This window comes from Chrysoperla carnea, chromosome 5 (assembly GCF_905475395.1).
Source record: "Chrysoperla carnea chromosome 5, inChrCarn1.1, whole genome shotgun sequence".
NCBI lineage: Eukaryota > Metazoa > Arthropoda > Insecta > Neuroptera > Chrysopidae > Chrysoperla > Chrysoperla carnea.
Window position 1 is genome coordinate 1423584 of NC_058341.1, and position 26619 is coordinate 1450202.

General features: G+C 28.0%; 1 long non-coding RNA gene across 1 annotated transcript in view; it reads left to right on the forward strand.

Moving 5' to 3' along the window:
* The window catches only part of LOC123300717, a 65135-nt gene extending 49206 nt beyond the window's left edge, over nt 1–15929 (forward strand). The window contains exons 3-4 of the long non-coding RNA XR_006535392.1: nt 14798–15217; nt 15539–15929. This is a non-coding gene — a long non-coding RNA (uncharacterized LOC123300717). The remainder of the gene's footprint in view (nt 1–14797; nt 15218–15538) is intronic.
* The last annotated feature ends 10690 nt before the right edge of the window (nt 15930–26619 follow it).

Consider the following 26619-nt stretch of genomic DNA (forward strand, 5'->3'; position numbering starts at 1 on the left):
AATATCAAAATTTCTAGAATAACACAGCCTGAAATATCAAAAGATACGTTTTACTCGATTTATGCTCAGATCATATTTCGTCGTAACAAGCAGTTACGACCCATAAAATAAATAAAAAATTACAGAAACTATTAGCTTCAGATTGGATTATCAAAGAGCGTGAGTTCGATTCCCATTCTACATGATGTTTCTTCGAATGAAATATTTATGTCAAAACAAATAGACAACATTTTATTCTTCGAAATTTTTCTAAAATAAAACAATAATTTTTCTATTTTTAACATTTTATATCGTAAATATATTTTCTAGAAAAGAATAAACGATATTTTTTCGAAAATGAGTTTCTATTATTTTCGAAGTAAGTAATTATATTTAATATAGTGATGTTTTTCTCATATGAAAACATAAAAATTACTTAATAAGTAATAATATTTCCCTTGAGGAAAATTGTTTTCAAAAAAAAAAAAAAAAATTATATATAATAAATATAAAAATAAAATTTATAGATTGTAAAGTTGGGAAAAACATAAGTCGTATTTCACATGATTCTCTATTTTTCGATTGTTTCTATGTACAAAATATCTAATATGGTCCTATATATTTTCACTGTAGAGACGACGACTATTCTGTCTCATTTTCCAACACAAATAACTTATTTTGTAGAAAACTTTTTGACCCAAATTTTCATATAAAATCAATTATTAGAAAATATTACGACACTTTAACGTTTCGAATGTAAAATTTTCTCACTTGAGTTAACACAGCAACATATTTTTCATAACAATAATTTATTTTATATTTTTCAAAATGTCATGGAATCATGTGAGCGGAATATTTTTTATTTAGTTTGATACAAATTGAATCTTCCAGATTTTTGTAATATAATAAACTATGAAACTTTTAAAACATAAAGGTAAATAGACAAAAACGAGTGATGTCATGGAGCACCCGGTAGGAACTACGATCCTTTCGTAACTTTGTACATTTTGGACAAGGAATTACACCATTCCTTTTTTGCAATATTCCTAAGCATCCTGTATACGAATCGAAGGCCTGAATAAAAGACAAATTTTCAATTAAAAAAAATATTTTTAACTTATTTTCCTAAATAAACAACTTTGACAAAAGGTTAATTTGGATCAAATAAAAAAAACACTCGAATATTTTTCCCCCAATAAAATAATATTTAAACAGTATCTAGAAAGTTAAACATTTTGTTAAATATTTATTTCGATAAGAAGCACGCATATTGATATACACTTGTAGGTATATCAACCTAGAATATATCTCGAATAAATAATACAAATCGATTTTATTTCCTTAAAAAAATAAAATATTATAATATTTACTTACCCAATAAGGAATATTCTAGACCGCAATAATATCATCTTACCTGCGGAGATATAGATTGGTTTATTATATTTTCTTCGAACAATTATTTTATCATTTTAATTCGTTCTGACTAATTGATAGAATAAAATATAAATTGAAGAAACCCTTTACTTAGAGATTTCTAAGTTTTTTTAAAATTGATGCCAGTAAAAGAAAACAATATATATACCATCCGATAATTCTTTAAACACGCTAAACTCAACTTACAGAAACTTACAGTGAGATTCGAAAAATCATGTTTGTATTTGATGGACATGACCCGAAACATAGAGATCCCTGCAAAAATTGCATTCGTGAAATCCAAGATATCAATAATTTTCCCAAAAAAGTGACGGTTTTTTAAAATTATTTCATCTATAAAAAAACCAATTATCAGCGAGTAAAAAATTCCGAATAAAGCTCGGTCATCCAGGTAGTTTCCTTTAAGCTAAACACAATGTATATCCATAGAGATATAGGTAAAATAGATCCATATTATCTACTGTGAACTGAAAATAAATTAATTTCAACACAAGCAGCAAGCAGAACATTAAAGTTTTTCCAACTCAATTAAAATTTTCATTCTCAACTTCAAACAACAATATACAAAACAACATATACAAATTATTATCACTAGGTGTATGTTGTGTATGCATATATAATATATATCTATCTGTTTATAGACTCTCTTCTACAAAACTAATGTTCTATTTCATTATATCACAATATATATTCAACAACATCAAGAAAATGTTTGAGAAAATGATTGAATATTAAATGTATTCAATAAGCGAGTTTATATATAATATATAATATATAATATATAATATATAATATATAATATATAATATATAATATATAATATATAATATATAATATATAATATATAATATATAATATATAATATATAATATATAATATATAATATATAATATATAATATATAATATATAATATATAATATATAATATATAATATATAATATATAATATATAATATATAATATATAATATATAATATATAATATATAATATATAATATATAATATATAATATATAATATATAATATATAATATATAATATATAATATATAATATATAATATAATATATAATATAATAAACTTTAGTTAATTAAGTTAAACTTCTGTTCTATCTCTAACGGTTTACAAGATGGATCCTGCGGACCCAAGACCCCAATAACCTATGATGCTCATTTACGAATTCAGCCTAACTTTTTACGTTCTCAGTACGCTATAAAAATTTCAGCTTCATATATTTCTCTTTTCGTTTTTGAGTAATCGTGGTGACAGACGCATAGACGACAGACAGGCAACCGGACTAATTAGGTGATTTTATGAACACCTTTACCGTGATTTTTTTGGCCTTTCCGAGGAACTTTCAAGCAGTTTGTCACACAGTGTACACTTACAAATATTGTACATTCAACTCAACTGAACGAACGATAGATATAAAATATAGTGTGCTGAAGGTTTAAGAGTGAAAATTTAGAACATTTTAATTACTGCTGAAGTTAAAATGAAGTGAAGTGAATTTAAAAGGATGTGTGTAGAGTATGCTTTGAAACAATTAATTATTATTTATTGTTATTATTATATTTGTGCAACAACATATCATCCAAAAACCAAATCATTTTATAACAATACACTTTCACAGAAAATGTTTGTTTGATCAAACTATAAATCTGTATTTGTGTATCTGCATTGATTTCCTTTGCTCGTGAGTATATTTAATTTTTAAGCAAGTGTAAATTTAGTTACCGGATAATGAAATAAAAAGAAAATAAAATGTTGAAAAATAAAAATAATTTTCCCTTAAAAATAAATAATTTTAAACAACTTAGTATACCGTTTTTTTTTTGCCATCCCTTTGTAAGCTTAGAATACTGTATCCATGATAAAGCACTGGTTCTTTTTTATAATTATATTCAAATAAGCAGTGTTTATTTACAACGAAAAATCACACTTGTGAATGAATTTTCCCTTTGGGAAAAACACGTTTCGTTGGTTTATCATGTGAAAATCGAATGAAAAATTGTCACTTACATTTTAGATTACATTGAAGAGTATGGTACTGCTCAGACTTAATCGATTTTCTTTAATGTGATCAAGCTTACTTGGTCGTTTATGATGCTAATTTAAAAACTTTTAGTTACAACAAAAAAATCTCATAATTTTATTTTGTGAACATCATTTATCAATTTTAGAAATTATACAATGTATTTAAAAAGTTTGTAACTCACACTTGAGTTGATCTCAGAAATCTAGGAGATAAATAATCTAGAAAAGTTGCCTAATGCCATTGAAAAGTTGCCTATTGTCGATTTGAAAATTTAGTGAAATTTGGAGAAGCTCTTAATTAGTAAATATACATTTTTATTAACATAAAAACTACACAAACAGGCCTCTTGGGTGTAAAAACAGATGAGCCCTAGAATAAAGTGTATTTATAAATGACCCATATTACATTGATAATAATAGGTTACTATTACTATACGAAATCGACATTCATAGACAGTTCGATGTGTATCGAATCGAATAAATTATACGACTGTTTGAATGGGTAAATGAAACATTATTTACAGGGAGGAGATTTACCCGAACATTTATTCAGGCAGTCTTTTTAAAAAATTGTCCCTTTATTTTATAAATCCAGGGTGCTTCATAAATAAGAATTTGACACGAGGGCTTGGGCAACTTTTTGAAAGTTTATATCAAGATGACTAAATTTCGGATATTTTTTTCTTTTTATTGAATTTATGTTGGGATGAAGTATAGTTTAATTTTACTTCCGTGTAAGTATAGTTTTACTTCCACGGACTCCAAAGCTATTTGTGTTAAAGTATTTTTCCGTCATATTCTGTCCTCAAATAAATTTCACCGTGTATTGATTACTATTTTCTAGACAATGATAAAATCATTGAATACTAGGAAAAAAAAAATATTAATAAGCATAAAATATTATTATTTGAAATTTAGAAGGTCAAAAGGTTAATGGACTTTGAATGCGTTTCCATAGATGTGTACTATATTCACGTTACTATATAGCTCCCACTATGAGTTAGTTTTACAAACATGCATGATGTTACGGAAGAGCTATACATGTCTGCGACCTAGTCTACGATACATCGGTATAGGTATGAAAACTGACATTATATAACCATGGTAGAGCTATAGTGATCCAAGTATCATTTTTTTAACCTCTGTCAGTGCTTCCGCTATGAGACTTTTTCTATCTTCGTATAATTTTATTTATTTTCGGTTTATGAAGTTTAACAAATTAGTCTGGCACAACGGGTTTTTTTTCTTCAAAAATTTATTAAGGTTTTAACTTTAATTCAAATACCGAATAGTTTGGAGAATAATCTATCTACCATTTTACCATAAAACCTTCTTTTGAAGTCATTTATTTGTTTAAATAATGGAGCAATCTCCCTAAAATTTTCAGTATTGATTTAGACTTAACCCAACCCTTTAAGCCCAACTTTATATTAAAAAAATCAAGCCTTTTTTTACATTACACTGGCACTTGAACATCCTTAATAACACGTTTTCTTTATTTTCTTACAAACATAAAAATGTTACTTGGATCACTATTGTTCTACCTTTCCCCATATGTAACGTGTTGCTATGGAGCACGGTAACGTTTGTGTTTGATAGTTACAACAAGCAAACGTTCTGGTTTTAAACTAGTGCTAGGAACATTGGGCCTAAAGTGGAATGATCCAAGCAGAGAGTTTAACAGTTAAAGCATGTAGTTTTATAGTGTGTGCTGCCTAGAGTACTTACTTGCTTAGTCAGCCACATTGGGACTAAGCTAATACGTGTATACCTATTTTTATACAGGTATATTGGTGATCTTTAAATCACTTACCTAGAACGAATTTCTTTGTTTAAGATTTTCTAATTGATTTGCTACGGTACTTTGAGCTAAATGTTGGGCCCACAACCGCAGAATCGTGGAATCTATTATAGTTAGAAAGAATTTGGCCACAAATTTGAAAAGTATGACCCAAATTTAGTACTTGGTTAATCAAAATTGGATATAATTTAGATGTGATCGAGCAAAATTAATTTTTTTGTACAAAAATCATAATTTTTGATGATTTTCCCAAACTTTACCCGATTAAACTGCATTTTTCTTTGAAACTTTTAAAATTTCGACTAAACTTTTCAGAGTTGATATTAGTTATTCGCTGCCGTTTACATATGAGCTGAATGTCGGGACCATAATCCCACAATCGTAGTTAAGAAGGAAATCTTTGAAATAAACATTTTTAAATAATGTTACGGAATCATGTGACTTTCTAATCATCCTGTAACATTACTTACATAACAAAAACATGTAAAATTATATTGTGTAATGTATAAAGTCTACTTCGTATAGGTAGACATATTAAAACATAACATTTCATGGTTTTTACAAAAAAAAGAAAAACTGAAAAATCAATAGATTATGAATCATAAAACATTGTAAATATGTTACGATAGAGATATGATTATTAATATTAATAATAAAACGTATTCATTAGATATTATTATTAATAATTTTATTATCAATTTTGAATTGATCAGTATTAATGCAAGTACAATAATATTTTAGATATAGCTTTGAAGATAAAAATTAAATAATCGATATTTATTTTATTTATTATATTGTTTTCAAATTCACTTTACGTTTATTAATTTTATTGGCAGACAAGACTGAAATAACATCTGTTGATATAGAATTCACTGCTACTGACCTGTAAAGCTCAACGTTTCCTGGAATAGTTCCATCATTTTCTCAAGTAATGAAAGTGTGTTATTTCTGCTATAGGTGATTTTCTTTTATAAGTGATCTTTAGGCATCAAAATTTTCGTCTCATTTTCCCCAAAAATTTGAAATGGAAGTCTCAAATAGTTTCATACTGAATAATTTCAACACTAAGCGTAAAATCAAATCTTTTGTTGTTTTTTTACAATCTTTACGTCGTAGGTAAAAAAGAAAGTTGTAAATAAACGTCAGATTGAAAGCATTGTACAATAAATAGGTTCATTAAAATGCAAAAACCTTTTTCTCAATGCACACAAGGTTTGTAATATAAGGTTTTGTTGTATTTTCCTTAGCTTACCGCTTTAAATAATGAATGCGAAGGTATAACAAGTTGCTTTTCTTCATATAGTTTATTGTACCGATTCATTATTTTCTTTTAACGGAGTTTTCCTTCGGTTATTTTGATGCAAATTTAACAAAAATTATGTTCGTTTGAATGCCTGAATTATAAATTCCAAAAATTTAGACAGATTTCGAAACAATTTATTATTATTTTTCGTCACCATTCGTCACAAATAATTTCAACCACAAGTCTAAACTTGCCATGGCCCTAGTACTATCCTAAGAATTTTCTCGGACCAAGAAAATATGCCTATCCATGCTAAGAAACAAATACTTTTTTCTAACTATGTAGGTTTTCTCTATACTTAAAAATTCTCCCCAAAAAAATTGAGCTTTCAAATAAAATTTATTGATTAGCTATTAATTTTCGCATACATGTAATAAATGAATTTTAATTGTCAATAAGTAATAATAAAATTGTAGTTAGAATATATTTATTTATACAACATTTATGATCGCTATAAAATTTTCAATTCAATTCAATTCAAGTTAGTTCAACTCGGTAACTTGTTATATTTTAAAATTCAAGTCAGTCAGTCGTATATTTTATATTTATTAGGTTTATTAGGTAATATTTATTAGGTGTGAAAATGATAAATATTTTATAACTAATTCAATTAATTTAATTGGCTTTTCAAAATATATATATGTACGATCGTTTTTAATTTATCGGTTATTGATCTATCAAAAAAAAAAGTTTAAGAAAAACAGACATTCAGATGGAACAATATGATATTTAATTCTACAGTTAATTAGTTAGGTATCCTGTGTATATTGAAATTTGTTATAGTTACAAAAATATGAAAACCTATTTTACCCTTGAAACAAACTGCAAAAAACTGAAAAAAGTCGTAATTTTTTTGTTTTTCACGGATAACGTAGGTAGCACAGCTTTTTATTTTCACGCCCCCTTAGGGGAGGTATGTTATTTTCACACTCCCCTAAGGGCAAGTAACATACTAAAAAAGCTCTACATCGCGTTTTGCGATTTATTCTGTCAAGTTTTATATATTTTTAATTAAAACAATTTTAAAATAATGTGATTACAACATTTCATGTGTACAAAATTGAAAATTAATCAAAACAGAATCCAAGAAAGAAAATAAAAAATATCAACGTTATTTAAATTACTACAAAACAGAATAAATAAATAAGCAAATTTTCATTTCAAAAATAGAGAAACTTTGTTTTGTACAGGTTGTAATTTTAAAAATTGTGTATATATTTTATCATACTTATTAAATTTATGAGATAAAAACCAGATTATAATCGAGATATATTAAGTATCCCATTTCTTCAGTCTGTTTTTCTATTACATGGCGATATCTTCCTTTTTCCGTAATCAAATTCCATGATTTACCATTCATTTTAATTTCTTCTTGCTGGCTAGTGACGAAAAATAGATACACTATCAAAAAACGTACCACTTTTTTTCCACGTACCACCAGGAAAAATAGAAACAATAGAAAAATAATATTAAATTTAGTTTTGTTCATTATGTAATTTGTATTTCATATCAGTAATAAAATTGCCTATAAATGAGAAGAATGTGAGTTACTCACTACATATTCTTCCTCTAGCCTGCTTTAAGCCACGGATATACTGATATCATTCCTGAAAAAACACTTTATTTATAAGGAACCGACTTTAAAAAGTAATTAGGAATTTCTAATCGAAAAAATACCTAAAACTGGGTCCTTATCTCTACTTTAGTATAATCCAAATTTGTGATATTAATAATCTTTCGTGTATAATTCTTCCGTGTGTTATATGTGTATCTACAATCTTAAACAATACAACCTGTTAAAAAATAAAAAAATAACACATAACGTTAGTAGAATTGTATAAAAATAATGAGATCCATTAAAAAATATACACTATTATATGTATAAACATATTTATTTTATAAATTATTTAAAAAATAACAAAAAAAATAGAAGACAAACTTAAATAACAATCATTTATTTTATTTATTTTCATAACATAATAATAAAATGGAATATGGAATACTAAATGGAAGACTATATGGAACAATTATTTAATATACAATGTTAGTTAATTGGACGCTTAATGAAGTAATTGTAAACATTATTAAAATTAAATATTCAAAACTTTTAAAAATAATTAAATTATTGGTATTTTCGTTTTTTTTATGATAATTTAACTTGGTTCTTTCCAGCCAAGTTAATAGTTGTTCCTCCTAAGGTGGAATCTATGATCGTACTTGAGACTACTGTTTCGAATTTTGGTTATAAATTCTGTTTGAACTTGGGAAAATTAGATGGAAATCAGACTTTTAACTAATAAATTAAAAACTCTTTGAACTTTTAATACTACAAAGCAAACTTTCATCAGCCAAAAATTCTATCAGTACATGCTTATAAATTGCATTTATGAGATTGCTTCAACACGGTGTAAAAATTTTCACGGTGTAAGAAAATTCTCCCCAAAAAAATTTAATACCGTACAACATTTAATTATAGTTCCAAAAAGATGTAATATAAAAGTAAATAGAAAAAGATACGAAGTAATAGAAAAGGAAACCATAAATTATTAATATATAATTATTATACTCTAGATTCTAGAATATGGGAAGAAGTTTTGGAAAAAAGAAAGAAATGTTATTAATTTTGTTGTTCTAAATCTGTTGAAATGTAATTACAATACATATACAAAGACTTTCTAGAAGTACTGAGTATTCAATTCTAACTAGGAATGAGTGGAATTTTTCGAAAAATAGGTATTATCCGATTCATCGAATCGATTATTAAGCCCCTTTATTTGATTTTTACTTTTACTTTTACTTTATTTTTATTTTATTTGATTAAAAATGATATTTTTGTGTGTTTGTAAGTAATTTTTATATCAAAATAATTGAACTGGTAAAAACAAATTTATTATGCAATTTATATTTTTATCAAAATAATAAATTTTTACATCTTCTATTCAAGCGTTGAAATTAATTTTTTACCAATAATATATTTAAACAAAAAACTTAAATGTTGATATTAGTTAAAAGAATTAATCGTATAAATACTATATAATTCTTAAGTAAAGTAAATAATTTGTTTAAAAGTGGTTCGGCTGTTTTGCGTTCCGTTTGTGGGACAAAATTTTGAATTATTTCATTTTAAAAACCTTACGACTTTTTCCAAAAAGAAAATATAATAAAAACTTTGGTTTTTCACGCTTTTTCGATATTTTTAGAGTATTTTTTAACATTAACGTCATACAAATTGCCTAGTTTACGATATTCTTATATATTTTCTTACATTTACGTCATACAAATTGCCTAGTTAACTAATTGAATTTATTTTAAATAATCAATATTCATGATTTCACACTTTTGAAATACTTTGTACAACATTTATAAATATATATTTTAATAATAAGAAGTAGTAAAATGATATTCGTTATTCAATTCACGTAGTTTTTTATTACATAGAAAATTTTCTACTTCTTGTAACAAATACGAGTTTTTTTTCCATTTCACTTAACCACACAGTCATTTACAAAAAAAATACACGATCCGCTATCCAATATATTCGGTTTGCTTGTGGGTGAGTTGACAAAACATTTAAAAATACTTTTTTACCGAAAAATTAATTAATAATCGTATATTTAATGCTTTTGGTGTTAATTTTTTTTTGCTAACATTGGGAAAATTATTCTTATCATTCAACCTACGAAAAATTTCTAGGAAAAATCCCAAAATAAATATTTGTAACACAAAGGGCGAGAGGTGTCGTAGGACACTTGGTAGGAACTATGCACTTTTCGTACCTTGGTACAAGGTATTAATTTTCGCAGACAAATACCTTTTTTTTTTCTTAAAAGAATTTAGTTTCATGTATCTTCTTCTACTTAGTTTTAAAAAGACATACTTCTGATTTAATAGTCAACCCAATATGTGCGTAAATAACCCACATTTAGTTTATTTCCTTGTACTTACTTTAAATTATCTCTATTATCTTTAACTTCTGATAACTCATCTTTAAATGAGAATATTAATAATATAAGATATAATATAGAATTCAGTATGAACAGGATATTTTAACATAAACGTATGTTAGTTATTCTTTTATAAATATTTTTTTATTTTTTATTTTACATAAAAATAAAATATTCATTTGTTCGTATGACATACAATTGACATAATTTTTTTAAAGCTTACAAATAAAATAATACACTTACCTACATACTACAATACATTAAAACATGAACATCATATTCTAAGTATTTATACAATAAGTAACAGCGAATATAGTAACGCTTAGAATGTTTTTTTTTTTTTTTAAACTTTGTTCCTGTCATATGTATAGGATATGAATGGCAGTTTTAAACTTACATTATTCATTTTATGTGATATTGTTTATATTAAAAATATAAAATAATAGATTACTTTTGTAAAATATAAATAAATAAAAAAACTGAAAGAAAAACTTTAATTTAATATTCATATGATGATTCACCGGCTAGCGTTTAAGAAAAGATCTACCCACGTGAAATGAATAGTATACAGGGTGCATCAATTTAATCTATTATGGTTTATAGCTCGTTTTGAAGTTGACCAATCAAGATTGCAGAGTTTTGTTGGTAGATATCATGTTCGGACTTTAGATTATTCTCAATTCTCCGGGTTGCTGAAAAAAAAATCGCTGCTTTACCCGAAAGCTGTCAATTGCAATAGGAGGACATTCACCTGTGAAAAAAATTGCAACTATATGTGATAGCATGTGAACAGACTTAAAATATTCCGCCTTCGCTCACTCATAAATTGCCTAATTATTCATTTTTTTCCATTTCAAAAAGTACTAAGTAATTATTCTACAAATACAATTTTTTTTTTATAGAAAAATTATTATGGTCATTAAATTTTTATTAAAAAGGACATACAGAATGTGTCAGGCATGATCCACTAACTAATCCACTTCTCTAGTTGGATGAAAAATATAATTTTTCTTACAAGAAAAGTGACTAAAATCGAACATAACTCAGTATTCTAGGCAAAAATGTCGTATATTCGATTATTCGACAATCGATCGAAGCTTTTCTGTCTTCTGCTTTCCGAAAAATCTGTCGCCATTTTAATATTGGGATAGTCACTTATAACGTCAACTAGTCAATATCGGACTCATCCTTTAAAAATAACAGGATTATGGAAAGACTAGTCCATTAATAGAGTGGGTAATTTTTTATTAGGCAGTTAGTTCATACGTACATTTGAGTAACAGTATCGTTGAAAATTACTATGGTTTTTTAATGTTAATCTATTTATTCATTGCCTTCTGAAATGTAGTTAAAGGCTGTGTATACTAATTCTCGATATATATCATATTTCAAACCTTGCTATATTTTGAGCTTTATAGAAGGATGACATGTGAACCTGTGACACCCTGTAAATATTGTATGAATTTATATATTCTTAGAACTAATCATATTATTTTAACACCCACTTGGTGTAGGTAGGTACTGGAAAGTGACATTAATAAAAGTACTTGAAATAAAAATAGTACTTAATTGAAGTTGTTATAATTTTATTGAATTTTTCTATTCGGTTCTGATTTGTGCAGTAGTAATGGACTAAATAAAGGATAAAACTGACCTATTTAATATATTTGAACTGAAACTGTTTAAGAAATGTCTTCTGGACTAAACTGTCTAAGTTAATAAAGAGTTTAACGAATATCTGTCATTTTCGTAAAAATTCCTCCATAAGTGAAATCGTCTAGTCTTCGGATTATGTAGATTTTATGGTTAAACTATTGTAAGAAAATAGTTTATTTAAAAGCTTAAAGCTTTATTTTCTATCAACCTTCTTTTCCAGACTTACAAGCTTTTCTCTTAATATCAATAATTTCGTAGAAAATTCATTTAGATTTTTTATTGTTTATATCATATCGAAAACATGTTGTTTCGAAGTATTTCTTATTGATTCTATATCAGAGACGTACCGAGGAAAGGGCGAATTAGAGTAGCTGGTCTTTCGCTAGACTTGAACCAGAGATTTAGTTGCATTAGTATGTATTATGTAAAAATAAAATTGAATTTGTAAAATTTTTAGGAAAAACTTTCTCACTTTCCCCTGCTAGATCAAAATTTCTGGTTCTGTTTGAGATATAAGCTGAATACGGTCGTGGGTTTTGAAATATCTTATTGAAAATGTGAGATAATCACTTCAGTCTGAAGATATTTTCATAGATATACACAATAAAAGGTATTGAACTCGATAAAATCAGACTGTATTTCTTGGAACTGTATATACACCTTTAAAATGGTGAATGTGGAAATATATGAAACATAATATAAGCTGTAGCACTTTCGTTGTCGCATTTTAGTTCTTTTTAATAATTTTAGCGAAAAATTACCCCTTCTGCAAAAAAGTTATTGCGGTAACAACTTTTTAAACGATGTAGATAAGATTTCTTTCATATTCATTTCATTCGGTGTAGATAAAGTATTAAAACAATTAATTCAGTTAGTTGCTCTAGAATAAAATAATATTTCTTGTGAAATATGAGAAATAATGAATATATTGCATTACTTAGAAATCCAGATTTAAATATGACTATCAAAGTCGAAATTAATTTCCATTAGAATAAATATTGCAAATCATTATGCATTATTTTCCAGGAATTTTCTTTTACAAGGATATTAAAATAACAATGTTAGAACGTAATAACATTATGAATAATGGATTAGATTAAAAAAAATGAGGAATTTATGATTTCTACAATTCTAAAACCATAAATCTGATCGAATTTTTATCAACATTACCGATTGCGCAGGGCTCAAATTAGCCAGAAACAATGTTTTTATGAGCATTGGGTTAAAAATTGATATTTTAAGGTACTAGTTTGAAAAAAGACGAAAACAAAATTTTTTTGATCACGAATTCCACGAAAATCGTTTTCTTAAGTCATTGTAATCCAAAAATTACAACAACTGCTTGAAGATATTGCGCTTTTAATACAATATACCTTTCAAATTTACAATTTCTGAAGCTGACACCTCAAAAACTCCATTCCTAAGCCAACTCCATGCCTTGGTAGTAAAAACCTTATTTTATAATTTGTCATTCCTAATAAACTTTAATACTTGAACATGACTAATAAAATACCTTGCCTAAAGCCCGTAATTTATGACCGACTATATTTTATTTCCTGTCAATTTAAAAAGATCAAAAATTAGATAATAATATATCCTGAACCTGTTTTTTTTTTTTAAATTTATTTCATTACAAAATAAAATAAACACAGAGAAAAAAAAATTATCAAAATAAACACGAGAATTAAATAAACCTACCAATTACAACAATTCAATGTCCTACCCTATTCCCTCTCCCTAAACCAGGACAATATCAGGATAAAAACAGACGACAGACAAGTTTTAAAGTGAAAATTTATATATTTGTATCATGTATGCAGCAAGTAGTGTTGGAATGAACGAATCTGCTTCAAGAATTGGAATAAAACTGAAATTTTGTGTGTCGAAACACTTTTTCCATGGTGGTATCTGAAGAAGTCATAATAAATGTTGATTTTAAATTTTAAGCTTTAAAATTATACCAAAATTAAGAACTGTGTATAAAAATAAGAAGCTTTTTTGGTAAAAACACTTTCATAGTTAATTTCTCCTAAGCCGTTCAGCCGAACGATATGAATTTTTCACAAAAGGCTGATTAATTAATTGATAAATAAAATTTCAAATTTTTAAAAAGTGGTTGTTTCACAACAGATTTAGTTTCACAGCTGAATTAGAGAGTTTTGGAAAAAAAATGCAAATTGTTTTCAGTTGAGTTGCTTTATAAATATGCTACCTTATGAAACACTCACCCAAAAAATGGTCAAAGCACCCCAAAATCATGCAAAATATCAATTTCACGATAACATTTTTTAATCTAAGAATTTTTTCTACAAAAGTTCGAAAATTAACTATTTTGCCACTTTTCCATCCTCTCCAAATTTGTCTGTGCGCTTCAAAGTTTGTGAAAGGTTGATTAATTGTTTATTGGATAAATTTATACTCATTTCGAGTGAATTTGCTCTTCAACCATTGAATCAAATGAATCGATATCAGTTTCAATCCAACACTAATATCTTACATACATTTTAACTAAATAATATTTCACATGCGAATTGATCGTATGTGAAAATCGTTTGTGGCATCAATATATGGATGTCAGAACATATCCTATTCCTATAATAGTAAAGTATTATATTTACTACATACAACTACTAAACTTTTACAGGAGTTACGACACTGCGAGAGGGACACAAGCAGAGGCATGCAGCAGCAGAGAGAAAGAGGCACACAAGCAAGCACAGAGAGAGGCATTAGCAATCAACGTAAAAACGGGATACACAACAGGAACGAACAACATATATATACTATATACACACATATTGGTTGTATATTCCACACAAAAATCATGATAAAATGTGACGTCACTCTACCATAATATCATCATCCCAAAAATACTAGTAGAGTTATAGTAAAGTTGACGGTTAGGTATTGTACCTTGAATCACTTAAGAGATAAAACTTGAAAAAAGAGATGTAAGACAATTATCATTATCTTTAAATCATTGCTTATTGTTTGGAATGTTGAAGACGCACCATCATGTACCTTGGATCAATCAACTCACTGTACCACTGATCAAAGATAATAGGTACGCACGTAAGTTTTTCATTTATTTTCTGTTTTGGTATGGTGTAATTGGTATAGGTGTTTATAAAAGTTGCTCATTTACGAACTTAACCTCGCTTTTTACGTCTTGAGCACGTTATAAAAATTTCAGCTTGATATTTCTTTTCGTTTTTGAATTATCTTATCCACGGATAAGGATAATAGGAAATGTACTTATTAGGTGACTTTTAGAACACTCATACCAAAATTTTGTTAATAGAATCATTTTTCTAAGCCTTGGGACTAAACTAAGTATACCTTGGTATTTATTTCATAATAAAATAAAAGAAAATTTCGATTGCAGGTACTATCTTTTCCCCTAATATTGCGATACGGTGTTTAACATACATATATGCATGCAGAGCCGAATCGAACAAACCGACGTTAAACGAACGAATAACGAACGATAAAGTTGAGGAAAAGCTCTCTTTCTATGTCATATATACAATATCATATATACTACTACGAAGCACGAACGATTCATCCGCTCATGCGCACAGCACACATCATTACATCATGGCTGCCACAATCAGAATACTGAAAAAACGAGAAACCGGGATTACAAACCATATCAGCACATTTTCTATAGTCAGTTTTAAAACGGTTATTGTGTTGTGAAAGTTGTTTTTTCTAATCTAATCAAGCAAAATTTTTTTTTATTTGTTCTCTCCCCCCAAAAAAATTCATCGTGTACATCCCCCCGCATTCGACATCAAAAAAAGGCTGTGTTTTTTTGGTTTTTCAATATATATTTAATTGTTAATTAATTTTTGATTTTCCGTTTTTCTTTACTGTGTGTGTTGTTTTTTCACCGATTTTTTTTGTTTCGTTTCGTTGTTTAAAATTAATAAAAAATGTTAGATAACAATTGTCATGATTCTTGTAATTGTATAAATAATAATCAAAATGTTATTAATAATAAAATTAATCAACAATTTATTAATAATACAAATAAATTATATTTAATTTTAAATAAAATAAAATTATTCTTCTTAAAATGGAAGTGACAGCGGAAGATATGTAAAATAATTACAATAATTATTGGGCCCAGTGTTTATAATAAAAATAATTATATTCAAATATTTAATAATAATATTAATAAAAAAATATTTAAAATAATTCAGCTGCCAATCAGTCTTGTAGTGGTACTAGTTTTTAGAAAATTGTGACAAGGCTCTTTTCTCCAAAAAAAAAATATATAAAATTTTTCACTTTTCTTTTTATTTTTTGTTACTTTTCGTGTTTTTTAGTGTGAAAGTTTTTCCTTTGGTGATTTCTAGAGAGGATTTTTACACACAACCTCAGAGGAGAAGAAAATTGTTTTTATTCGAAGAAAAAAATGTCGCTATTAAGTGTGACGGGTAAGTTTTTTTTTTAGTATAATTAAAGTATTTTGTACTCTAGTTTCCTTCGAAAATATATGACAGTAGAGAAAAACACATAACCTAATTTTCCTTCTGATATATATGTATAGATATAGTAAAGAAAATTTATAATGGAAAGAGTTGATTCTATTTATAGTATAACCATGATTCAACCGTATATAGTAGTATGAACCGGCGAAAAACGAAAATCTTGATTATCGTTTTTTTTTTTTATGTATGTCGTGTTTTTTTTTCGCTTTAATGTGTTTTAGTTTGAAATAAATGGAATTTGTTTTAATTGAAAAATACTAAACAACCGAAATCCTGTTCTAGTTTTAAAACTAGTTTTATTGTGTTAATTTTCCGCAGTTTTACATATTTTACGAAAAATTATTCAACTAGAAATCAATAAGTAGCTTAATTTATCTTGCAGGGTAGTTTTTCTTATCAAAATTGTCGATACCCGATACTTTTAGTTGTATCGAAGTACTTTTTAGCAATACTTCCAACTTTTCGCGACGAATTTGTCTTGTTTTTTTAAATCCATTTAGCCAGGCCCAACGAAGAATTGACTGCGTTTTTGCATGTTTTTGAGTTTTCTCACGAAAAATTATTAATCAATGAAAACTAGAAATCAATGAATACCTTAATTTGTCTTGTATTCCCTGGCCGGCTATTTTTTCTAATCAAAATCATCGATACCCTACTTTTACCTTACTTTTAGCGATATCCTACCCATACACATACTCTTTTGCAAATTCTGTATCGGCTAAACTCTTCTTCGTGGATTTTAAAAGTTTCAGCTTGAAGAAATTTTGGCAAATGAAAACTTTTCCTTCAAAGCAGAAATTTTCATTCGAAATAATATGCTCAAAATTTCGATTAAACTGTGGCTTTTTTAGCCTGGTCGTTAAACATATCAGCAGAATGTTCACTGAGAGTTGGAGTGAGTTTAAAACTAGTAAAAGTATTAAATATTTTATGCATTCTTCTAAAAAAAATTTAGAATATCTTGCCAGTCACACCATCATGGATCTTATCATGGATCCAAAATAGTAAAAACTCTATACAAGATCTCCTTCCTGGAAATCATTGCTATTTAATTAAGATAAAAGGCTTTTATTACATCCTCAATTCTGTATGCCAACACATACCCTCAGGAAATGACATTTCCTTCTAGTAGCTTCAACGAACCAAAGCAAACCGAAAAAAAAATAATTCTAAACTTTACGCCAAAGCTAGTCAAAGTTATTCAAAGTTTTTAATTCACTGTAAAACACCCAAGAGAGCTTATACCGGCTAAATTTTATTCCAATAGAATTCTTTTTAAAACGTATTCCTTCTTCTTGTGTAAGAAAACCTAAACTCATCAAAAAGTACTTCCCTAAATGAAGTTTTCATTAATTTTTCTTGCTGCCTAGACTTTTGGAAAATTAGTTTTACTTTTTTCCTCTTTAGCCTTGATCAATTTTTCAAATTGAGAAGCATAATAGCATTTTAGCTAGAATTTTTGGAAATAAAAACTGTTTATTCTAAGTCGCCTACGAATGAATTCATCGTCTACATTTTGTCTGGTTCGTAGTTTCTGTAAAACTAAAATTGGATTTGTCAAATGTAATTTGCATTTGATTGAAGTTTATGACATTATTACATGTTTTTCTATGCTTACATTAAAATAATGGTTGTTTTTATTCTTCTAACTTTTGTTTCGAGTTAAAATTTATTAAAATTTATGTACACGATAAATCATTCTAGCAAAAAATTAGAGATTACCGGCCGGTGTTTTATATTGATTTACCGTCATAAAAATGCTATTAAATATGAACGAGAGATTGTTTTTTTCTTTAATCAAGAGTCCAAAATGATATGAAAATAAATTTTTCGATACTACTTATTCGTTTGGATACTCGTAATCTATCCAATTATGAATATCTCTGGTCACAGACCTTGTTCCATTGAGAGAGACCAATTTGATTGTCGACCCGAGATTTCATTATTCTGTATCGTTATCGAAACTATCTGCAGCGAATGCCTATCAGCTGCATTACTGAATGAAACCAATGGAGATTCAAAAACTTAAAACCTTTCCCCAATTATAGAAAGTAAAACCAAATCCAATAATAAATAAGTATAATTGATCCTTAGTGAACTTTGCATCACTTAGAATTAAGAGAGATATTTTCATATGCTCCAATGAGCTCTCTAAAACGTACAAATTTTATTACCCTAATAACAAATATCTACCGATAAAACTGTCTCTAAATAATACACAACGTTATATATATTTTATTTATTTAATCGTTAATTTGTTCAATACACGCACTGAACACTACAAGTACCTATAAATGTATTTAATTCATTTATGTACCCAAACCTTAAACCTACAAAACCTTAACTTATTAAATGTATTTACGTCACTAACGTTCTACAAATGGTCACACTAATTTCATTTTTTTTTTTAATGTTTCTCATTTTTATTTCTGTGATTAATTATATTTGAATTTTTTCTAATACAAATATGATTAAGGTAGTTAAAGTACATAAAAGATGTTACAAAAATCAACTAAGTAAGGGAAATTAAATAAACCGCTTACGTTTAGCTAAAACCTGGTTGGAAATGTGTTTCTTAGTAGCGCAAATGTTAATTTAATTATGGTATTTTTATACCAAGGAAATTTGAAATTTATTTTTATTTATTTGTCAATTAATCATCCTTTTACGGTTTAGGAGAAATTACCTATCAAAAGTCAGTGATTTTACCGAAAATCGTTGCCAACTTTGACTAGACAGGATACGGCCTTAGAGGCGTTCAGGCATAATCCCACGGATGGTAGCTTCGCACCATTGGCCACTCGACCAAGTGCGTCAACCAAATGTCCGAACCTGCGGTTTCTCTCGTACTGAGCAGGATTACTATCGCAACGACGAGTCATCAGTTGGGTAAAACGAACCTGTCTCACGACGGGCTAAACCCAGCTCACGTTCCCTATTGGCGGGTGAACAATCCGACGCTTGGCGAATTTTGCTTCGCAATGATAGGAAGAGCCGACATCGAAGAATCAAAAAGCGACGTCGCTATGAACGCTTGGACGCCACAAGCTAGTTATCCCTGCGGTAACTTTTCTGACACCTCTTACTGAAAACTCTTCAAGCCAAAAGGATCGATAGGCCGTGCTTTCGCAGTCCCTATGCATACTGAACATCGGGTTTTCATTTTTATGCACAGTTCTTAATTTTGATATGATTTTAAAGCTTAAAATTTGCGGAATATTGATGAAAATTTATATATTTCTTATTTTTTTTACCTGAAATTATTTGATCATTTTCTCTCCTACAATCTTAGCTACGTTAATTCATATAAACCGGTTATAGTAACCAATTACCATTGAAGTTATCAAGTCACTTGTAAAATCCAACATATGAATTTACGAATGAACTACCTTAAATAAATAATCATTATTTTTTGTAAATTTACCAAAAAAAATAACACAGTTCATCTAACATATCTCACCTACGAAAGGTTTCTTTTCTATTTTCCACGTTTTGTTATCTTAAAACTCAGTCGTGTGAGAAAAGCTTAGAATTTTTTTTTGTGATAAGAAGGTATATCGAAAAGAAATTCTTTATCATTATCCTGAGAAAAAAAAAAAACGTAAAATTGACTATTAAATTTTATCGATAATACACACAAGCTGGTTACTAGAATTCTACATATATTTCGATCTGAAAATCTTGTTATTTGATTTAACGTAATTTTCTAGATGAAATTTCCAATACAAAAGGTAAATTTGATCCCGAGAAATAAGCTGCGATGACCAGCAGAAGGAGAAATTTTAAAATGTCAATTAAGGATGTGAGAAATCTTTCCCATGATACGATTTTCATAGAAATTTTTGAAAATCCATCGCTAATTATTGGGTTTAATCGTTAATCAATCGTTGATTTTCGTGATTAAGTTTCTTGGATAGTTTAAAATATTTATTAGGACGAAGATTGTTTGATTATTTTTATTTATAAATATACAATTTTCACCAATATTTTGTAAGCCTTAGCATCAGATATTTATCTATCGTACCAAATAACTCCTGTTACCTAAACCTAAAACCTACAAACCTACTCGAACTCAATTGTTTTAAAAATCAATATGGAAAAAGGTACTTATGGAAAAATTATAAAACAAATATTGATAAAAAAACTTTTGATTTTAACTTTGACATTAAATAAAAAAATATTTATTTTAAAACAAATTATAATTATTATATTATCTGTACAAAGTACTAAGTGTCACCCCACACCAAAATGCAGTAACGATTTAAAGTTCTACTTTTGTTTGAGAAAACTTACTCACTTACAACGAAATGATTTAAGGGGTGATTTTTTAATTTAACAGGTTGATCACAAATTGAAAAGGAAAAGTTCAAAAACATTCAAAAAGAACCTTCAACGTTTTTGGGCAAAAATCATTTTATTCGAATCAGGCGTTCTAAAAATTTAAATTTTTCTGGGCCAACACAAATATCAAAATTCAGCATTCTTGAATGCATTTTCACATTCAATTTATAAGCTCACATTTGCTGCAGTTTGGGCGTTAAACCGACTTTTCTTAATAAAAACTATTTTTTAGGAATTCTCTTCAATAATTATGTTTAATAAAACAATCAGTAACGTTTAGAATTGAAAATCATTTTCTTTTTTCGATTTATCGTGGGATGCCTGGCGGATACGAAATATCGAAATCCTGATTTACTGTCTTAACAGCTAGTAGTTTAATAACCAGTTTTGAATTTTCTTCCAACGATGAAATGTAGTTTCGAGCTATATAAATTCCTAACATACTGCTTGAGAGATAAATAATTAGAATTCTTTCTTGCAAATAGTATAAACCACATGAAATTAAACAACCTTTAGTAACATTGACATTATAGCAAATTTTGATTTATATTTGTCTATAATACTATTTTATTGAGTTTCGAAATGATAAATGATGTTTCACATCAAAAACACTTATAACGATGTTGTTTCTGTATGAATTAAGTATACACACTACGTCTAAATATTATGTACTGAAACATAACTAAATACAGTTATATATGAGCATTTTTTATTGTCTTGACTAGAATAGCCATGAATATTTTCATACCGTGTGAATATTTTGAGAAATGATGTTACTACAATTTGTTTTGATACAGAAGGAGTGTCTCTCTGTACTATTACATATGAATACACTCTCTTCAATAACACCAACGCAATTCATAATTTTTAATGTTATTTTAATTATTGAAGTCTGATATATGGAAAAACTCTGTAATATTAAATAATAATAAAACTTGTGACACACAATCCACTTAAAAAACACCCACGATTAATATCTATTTCGTAATAAAAGCGTAGGGTCGCCCTCGCTAATAATTTTAGTTCGATAACTTTTACCGCGTATTAAATTTCTGATATCAATATAGCGAATTAAAAAAGCGTGGTTTTAATTGGAAAAGTATCACATTCAAATTAGAATCTAAAGACGAGGTAATTAGTATTTTAGAAACTTTCTAGATAGAAGTATCTACGTGGGTAGGTCTTATATAACTTCCTAGAAAATGTCTTATTATTGTCGGGAAAGCATTATTTTTTTTAAAATGATTAATACATACTGGAAGCTTCGTGAGTCTACCAAACTTTTTCTCTGTGATTTATTACAAAGTGCTGTGTTTTCATACGAGCATGTTAACGCCAGATTTAAGCTATTGGTTTGCAAAAAACCAAGCAGGGAATTTGTTGAACACTATGACCACTTGATAACATAGTCGTAAAGAGAAAGTTCGTAGACTCGCTAAAAGAAAGCCACTCACGAAGTTTCAGGTAGGTACGTATTGATCATTTAACAAAAAGGGTACTGTTCCACAGACCTTTTTCGAGAGATTTCGAATTGGTTAGTTACTAAGGAACGGAAATTTCGAATTGAAATTTATTTATATTTCGAAAACATTTTTACGGATGGATTTAACCTTTTTATGATGCATTTATCAATAAACAAAAGTTTTCGACACACATATATATATATATATATATATATATATATATATATATATAATCTTTATAAAAAAGGAGAGATTTCAAAGGAAATTCCCGAGGGTATTTTTTGTGTATTGATTTGAAATAAAGCATATTTTCTCGAAAATGTTGAAAGATCCCAATATATATTTTCTCTATATCTTTCTCTCTGATATTATAAATTCATCTAACAATATTTTTTGTTTTTTGTTTAAATATCAAAAGATATTAAATAATATGTTTTTTAGATATAGGAAAGTCGTCAAGGCCGGCCGACTTCTTACGACTTACCTGGATTAGCTTTCGTAGAGGTATAGGAAAAATTATTTTTCCTTGCGATAATCAGTGCCTTAAAAGAGAACTGCGATAACAGTTTTAAACTAGGTTTTATCAGGCATTGAATAAATAGATGGATATTAAGAAACCATAGTAATTTATAACAATGCTGTTCAAATGTATGAATGTACTGTCTAATTAAAAAAAGTACTAAAGACGGTATTAGGTCGATCTTTAGCCATCTGATAAGCAGGTGAGACATATTCTTTATGAAATTTTATTGACTTTTAAACATTCTTTTAATAGTTTTTCAAGTCGAGACCATTATTTTTGTAATTAAATTATCTTTCTTCTGATACCAATTTCGATTGGTTGACAGATCTGTCCATACCATATGAACAGGTGAGTCAATTTAGGTAACTACGCCAATCTTTAAACCAATCGAAATTGGTATCAGAAGAAAGATAATTTAATTACCAAAATAATGGTTAAACCTTGTCTGGAAAAACTGTTCATGGATAAAATTGATTCAAATTAATTAAAGTACAAAAAGCCATGAACACTTTTCGTTTGAAAAACTATGTCTCACCTGGTTATCAGATAGACCAAAATGGTCTAATCATTTGAAAGACCATTGCTGTTTTTTTGAATATTTTCTTACTGCCACATGCACTACTTGGTGACACTGATTTTTCCAATAGTTATATATCCCAAATTTATGCTTAAATGGGAAGAAATGAAAAAAGAATTAAAAAATTATTTTGTCGTCTAAGTTGGCCCATCGATGGGAACCGTAGTATCGATGAAAATATGCTGAAAAACGAAATATGCAATTAGTGAAATATAAAAACCAAATTATCATACTGACTTACCGGCCTGTGGATCGATTTAGATATAAGGCTCTATCTAGACAACTTTCCCATTTGTTATCAACAATTGATAAAGGTCCCTCAATTTATTTGATAAAGGTTCAGACATTTCCAAAACACACTAGATTGAATATTTTAATATATATAGAAGTGTTAACCTGTATAAAATTCCTATATATTAGATATATTAGGCCTTGTATATGTTAGGCAAGCAAGCATAAAGCCTAATATCCAGCCAGAGAGTCCAGTGACCGTTTAAAATAAAAATGTCCATTTATAACCATGTATAATGTATTATGTATGTATTTATAAACCCATATCAGTCATTTTATGTGTGATATAGAAATGTAGAAAAAACACATCGAAATCGAAAAGGTTTTACTAGAAAATAGTATCGTTTTAAAATGATTTATATGTTATCACACTTTAGTAAGGATATAGAATTCGAAATTATCGATAAACTTGATATTCATAATTAATTATTTATTATACCATGCAAATATGTAATATGCAAGGTATACTAAGTTTAGTCCCAAGTTTGTAACGCTTAAAAATATTGATGCCACGCACAAAATTTTGGTATAGGTGTTATCCAGTGTTATCCATTTCCGGTTGTCCGTCCGTCCGTCCGTCCGTCTGTGGACACGATAACTTAAAAACGAAAAAAGATATGGAGCTGAAATTTTTACAGCGTACTCAGAACGTAAAAAGTCAGGTCAAGTTCGTAAATGAGCATCATAGGTCAATTGGGTCACGGGTCCGTAGGACCCATCTTGTAAACCGTTAGAGATAGAACAAAAGTTCAAATGTAAAAAATGTTTCTTATCAAAAATTAAACAGCTTTTGTTTGAAACATTTTTTCGTAAACATCACTGTTTACCTGAGAGGGCGCCAATTAGGCGGAAATTTTATAACCTGTACTATTCTTGATTATCAGTTATGTATGTGTCATATGTTTGTATGTGTAATGTGATAAAGAAATCAACACTGACTATGCATGGTATTTCAACAATTAATTCAGTCAATTGTTTGTTTTCACTTGTCTGAAATTAAATTTAATTCAGTAAAAAAATATCGAATCCGGCGAAATTTAAACCTTGATGAAAGTATCATGTGAACTTGAATTTTCCGGAAATATCGGTTCGAAATACTGAAATACTGTTCGTTTGAAAAAAAATTGAAAGTACACAAGACAATAAACAAGGGGAGGTGAAAAAAAAAGTAACGATTTAACGAATTATGAAAGGAAAATAATAATAATAAGAGAAGGGTGTTTTCTTGTTAAATCCATATTTTATTAAAAGGTAAATATTTCACAACATTTTTGTATTTTAACTAGTTTGCGTGATAAAATGCGTTCTCTTCAATTTTTATATTTTAACGAGAAAATTTGGGACCGTAAGATAAAGACAGTTCACGGTGCTCCATTGTTTCGAAAAGGCTTGAAAAAATCAGTTTTTATACAAAAATTTCGACAAGGTTTCGCCATGTCAAGAGTTCAGCTACGATTAAGTTCATAAGAATCTAATTTTCTAAGGAAAAACATGCTGGTTGTTATCTGTGTTTAGCCAGTATTTTAGAAGTGCTCTATGACCCAGCAACTCAAAGGTACCACTATCCTACGGACTAATTATGATGTAATCAAGAGAAAAATGTCTATGGTCTAATTTTCTTGTAGACGAAGACAGTTTCCGGACTGCCATTCTTTCGATTTCGCCATGATTAACAAATCCAAAAAAGACTTACCCTTTTTTTGATACAGTTACGCGAATAGCTTAAGAAGTTAAATAAGAAACTCATTTTCTAAGAGACATGCAATCGAAAGTTGTGAAAGAAAAAGAACGAGATGTGCCGTGCGGGATATTTTTCTGAAAATTTATGGTATTAATTTTAGAAGTCAAGTACTTGTTTTATTCTTACAGGAATTTAACTTTAGCTACATGTACTTTTTTTACTGCATAAATTAATTGTAATATTCTTTTAAAAGAGACATACTTCTGATTTAGTATCAGTTTTTATAAAGTACCTATGCGAGAAAATCGGCAAGATTTTTCCATGTCAAGGTTTCAGCATCGATCAAGTGTATAAGAACCTAATTCTACGGAAAAATGCTGGCGATTATCTGTGTTTTGCCAGTATTTTAGAAGTGCTCTATGACCCAGCAAGTGAAAAATGCCTATAGTCTAATTTTCTTGTAGACGAAGGCAGTTTCCGGTGTCCCATTCTTTCGATTTCGCCATGATTAACAAATCCAAAAAAGGCTTACCATTTTTTGATACAGTTACGCGATTAGCTTAAGAATTTAAATAAGAAACACATTTTCTAAGAGACATGCAATCGAAAGTGTGAAAGAAAAAGAACGAGATGTGCCGTGGGATATTTTTCTAAAAATTTATGGTATTAATTTTAGAAGTCAAATACTTGTTTTATTCTTACAGTGATTTAACTTTAGCTACTTGTACTCTTTACTGTATAAATTAATTGTAATATTATTTTAAAAGAGACATACTTCTGATTAAGTAGTCAACCCAATATGTGCGTACGTTACCTACATTTGGTTCAGAATATTTATTAGTTTTTTCTTGTATTTACTTTAAATTATCTCTATTATCTTTAACTTCTGATAAGGAACATAGTTTCAAAATATCGCGAATCCTAGATGGATCTTAGAAAACTGGAAAAGGAATTTGTTCTTCTATGTGTATATCCTTTACAACTTCTTTGTGAGACTAAGCCAGAAAAGAAGACACTCAAATGTATCACTATCCTACGATCTAATTGTGATGTCGTCAAGAGAAAAATGCTTATGATCGTTTTTTTCTTGTTTT